Source organism: Mastomys coucha, unplaced genomic scaffold (assembly GCF_008632895.1).
Source record: "Mastomys coucha isolate ucsf_1 unplaced genomic scaffold, UCSF_Mcou_1 pScaffold5, whole genome shotgun sequence".
NCBI classification, from domain to species: domain Eukaryota; kingdom Metazoa; phylum Chordata; class Mammalia; order Rodentia; family Muridae; genus Mastomys; species Mastomys coucha.
The window spans coordinates 69,903,418-69,907,948 of NW_022196911.1; the positions used below are offsets into that span (position 1 = coordinate 69,903,418).

A 4,531-nucleotide genomic window follows, 5' to 3' on the forward strand; every position below is an offset into this window, starting at 1 on the left:
GCCATAGAAGATTTCCCCGATGAGTTCTTTCCCTGTCCGTCTCTCCCTTTATATTTCTCCCCACACGAACTTCTCCATTCCCCGTATGTCTCTCCTCTATTCTCTGTATGTCTCTGCCATCCCAGTGGGGCCTCCATATGTCGTATGCCTTACCCGTCCAGCTTGAAGTAAGGAGGTAAGCTCTTCACTCAGCTTCTCCAACTAAGGGCTTGATTATCAGTGCTCTCTGCTCTGGCCGGAAACCAGGTGTTCAAAAAAAAAAATAAATAAATAAATATATATATATATACATATGTATATATATATATATATATATATATATATATATATATATGGTGGCAGCTGCGGCTCCCCACACCAGATAGGTTTTATTTTCATCTATATTTCTTCATCACATTGTCATTCTTTCTTTTCAAGGTCAGATCATTCCTTAGTTGCTCTTGGAAACTTATTTTTGACAGGACTCAGAGTTAGAAGTAGAAACTCTAGGGAGGACAGCCTCCATCTCTTGCAACCTGTTTCTGACATTTTTTTTTCTGGCTTCCTTCATTCTCTTGGCCAAAAGTTAAGCATATTCTGTAACTTTCTCTTGTTTTTCATAGTATGTTTTTGTCTTCAGAGTACCAGGTTAACATTTATGTTTCAGGACACGTGGAGTAACAAGACAGTGACTCTTGGATGCTTTGGTCCTGGGCTTCTTAAAGCGTTTGTTGTTAAAGAGTTTTCTGAAAACATGCTGATGAACATCATCTTCTTTTAGAGATATTAAAAAGCTTTCTGATCTGCTACCTCCTTTAGGTCCCAACCAAAAAGGCACATTAGTATCTGTCCATCCATAATATCCTTCTCTTCTCTTTTCTAAACAATTAGCAAGGTAATAACACTCAGATTAGCATACAGAATGCATCTGTGAAGAGATTTATGCTTCCTCTCTTACTCAACAGAATTCTGCCATAGGTCAAAATACTCTTATTCTTGAAAAAACCTTGTTTGTCATTCCCACCATTGATTCAAACCACTTAACACTTCCACTCTTCACCTAGTACATCAGCAGCTACTACTGTGGCCATGTTCTTCTCATAGAACTTACGAAGCTTTCTGACAGCTGTTGGCTGAAAAGGAGTTATTCAGCTTCATCTTGACTCCCACATTGTCTTTGGTAGCATCTTCACAACCATGAAACAGTAATTCCAAAATATTTTCCCCTCTCTTTCTTTAGTTATGCTTCTGTTTTACTTCTAGGTACTTAACATATCATTGCCACTCTCTTTTTCTGGAGATACATTGCATAATCATTCCTGTTTCTGAAAAACGTTCAGTGACATGGAAAACAGCCAAGACAGATTTTCCTAGAGACAATTACATTTAGTCTCACTCACCTAAAGGAAAATTCCCAAGATTTTTTTTTCTATTTTGAGAGGAGAAGGTAATGTGGTAGGGTGAATAGGAATGGCCCCATAGACTCATGTGTTTAAATGCTTGGTTCATAGAGAATGACACTGTTAGAATAGGTGTGCCTTGGAGGAAATGTGTCACTGTGGTGATGATCTTTGAGATCTCATATGTCCAAGCTACATTCAATGTAGTACACAGTCTCCTTCTGCTGCCTCCAAATGAAGATGTAAAACTCTGAACTCCTTATCCAGCACCATGCCTGCCTAGATTCTGCCATGTTTCCTACCATGATGATAATGGTCTGAACCTCTAAGACTGTAAGCCAGCCCCAATTAAATACTTCCTTTATAAGAGTTGCTGTAGTTATGGTGTCTCCTTATAGCAACAAAACCCAACTAAGAGAGATGGTCAAGATTCCTTTGCATGAGCCAATAAAACCTGTGTTTAGTGCCCACTGAAAACACTGCTAAATATTAAAAGACTGAAGCCCCATTTTCTTCTATGCCACTAAATAATGCCTTCCTTTTCAAAGATACCCAGGAGATGAAACACAGAAGAGACACTGAGAAGAATATCAAAACTCCTAAATATATTTATATTGAAGATACCATGATATCTGTGTCTGATAGTTCATGGGCCTGACATGAGACCGCAATCTAGATACAGAACAGCTAGTAACAGAGCCACAAGTATGGTATGATCTCTGATATATCTAAAAAAAATACCATTCAAAATGTCTCAATATTGATTATATACACAATTTGATAAAGGATGTATAGATTGACATGACAATCTATCATCACATAACAATCAGTAAAATAGAACATGAATACATAGTAAATCCTACATAGATTTACACAAAAATAATAGAATATGGGAGTTGGGAATTTGCCTCAGTGTTAGAGTACCTCTCCAGCAAGTACAAGGCCTCCAGTTCAGTCCTGACCTCTGGAAAAAAATACAAGTGGTAAAATGAATTAATATATCCTAACTGTTAATTATGAGCTATGCACTATGTTAAGAATACATATAATTTTTAAATACATACTATTTTAGGAATTATATATAATTAATTTAATAATAATGATATGTTTATTCTTACTACTGTTTCCATTTCTGAGGTATATAAAATAAGTAAGTAAATATTGGCCCAAGGTAGGTACAGCCAATATGCATCAATGTCAGCAACTGTTAAGCCATCCTTGGCTCACAAGCATTCACCATGACTTTCGGTAGAAGGCTGTGAGCTCTCTGCCACAGGAGGTACAAAATCACACGACAACATCCATGATTAGGGATACTATAACGGTGACATATGCATGCAGTGCTCTGATGTCTTAGACTCTTTCCATCTCTCAGAATCTAGAAAATCTGGAGACCTGCTTTCAGCATGCTACATTAAAGAAAGCATAGCTTGCACTCTAATGATTCTCTGGCCAACTCCTAGTGAAAAGATGCATTGTTTTTCTCTTTCTTAGAAACACTAAACAGCAGAAAAACCTATGTATACCTATGCACAAAAACCAAGATCTCAATACCAGGGTCCTTACAACTCCCAAGTGGTGGTTCCTAATAGAGTCTGAACAACAGAGGTAAGGAGATCCCAACAGAGAGGATGGAATAGGTCAGCCTAGGGCTTGAGCCTTGGAGACAAGATCTCCAGGAAACTCCAAATCACTCTTGAGAGCCCCTGTGTTCCCTAAAGGCACATGAGGAGGAATTTCCGTGAGTATCAACAATTACTGTGACTTGGATCTGAACGAAGACCTGGGAGAATGATGTTTCAAGAGACTATATAACCTGCTAGCAAATTCCCAATCTTCTCTCTGCTCAGATCTATCCAGCTGTAATTTGAGAGATTCCCTCCTTCTCAAGACATCATTTTTTGTTCCTTCTTCTCATGGGCTAGGAACTAGAACTCATCCAAAAACGCAGCACTAATATGCTTCTCTGCATCATGTATCTCCCCCAAAAGGAATGCTAGTAAGTGCTAGGTCAGCTGCTGGAACACTTTACAGTCATACATGATCAGGTAGAACTGGGTACTCTGAAATTCCTGTCTTTGACTGTGGTTTTAAGCAGCAGAGCATCAATGACTGCATCACCATCATCGTTTCCTATTATTCCCACAAAGCCCCTACACGGTAAGTTAAATTATCACATTTTTTTTCTATCAGAGGTCTGTCCATCAGGTGAAATGAAGTATCAAAGTCACAGAGTAGCAAGCATCAAAACTGGGGCACAAATATCACACACACACACACACACACACACACACCACAGAGAGATGGGGGGTATGTGCACATGACAAGAAAGAGAGAGAGGGAATTTTAAATTAAAGTAAATATACAAAAAAATTAACAGAAGAAGACATTCAAAGCAAAAACAGACAAACAACAACAAAACCTTCCTGGAATTTAAAAAATAAATAAATAAAGGAAGCTAAGTCAGGTATGGCAAGGGTTACCTTTATTCCCAGGACTGGGGAGATAGAGGCAAGTCCTCTTTGCAGCTCCTGAGCACTGGAATTACAGGCGTGGGCCAGCACTCTCACTTTAGGGAGTACTGAAAGGATGGAGCCTAGGGCTTTGGGAACCCTCAGCCATAAGCCTCACCCTAGAATCTGCATTCTCAAGACATGTCAGACAAAAGGCAATGTGAGAGAATCCCATCTGACCACACTTTTCCTGGGCTCTAGCCATTCATACGGGAACAAGGAAGAGCACTTGTGCTCCTGTAATACTGTCTGTCCTATGTCATGTGCACAGGCACTCACGCAAGCACATGGTTTCAGGGAAGAGCTACAAAGACACCTTCTGCCCCCCACACATCATGGAGAGGATACATATGTCATAGAAAATAGAGAACAGCCAGGGTGGCACATGCCTTTAATCCCAGCACTTGGGAGGCAGAGGCAGGTGGATTTCTGAGTTCGAGGCCAGCCTAGTCTACAGAGTGAGTTCCAGGACAGCCAGGGCTACACAGAGAAACCCTGTCTTGAAAAACCAAAATAAGAAAAAAGAAAGAAAATAGAGGACAGCTCTCAGAGTCAGTTCTCTTTCTACCTTGTGGATCCATGACTGAATCAGGTCATAAGTCTTTTTTTGTTTCTTTTCTTTTTTTTTTTTTTTTTTTT

At 39.4% G+C, this 4,531-nt stretch overlaps 1 pseudogene; it reads right to left on the reverse strand.

The window, feature by feature from the left end:
* Positions 1-448: 448 nt before the first annotated feature.
* LOC116078698 lies at positions 449-4,097 on the reverse strand (annotated as a pseudogene).
* Positions 4,098-4,531: the final 434 nt, after the last annotated feature.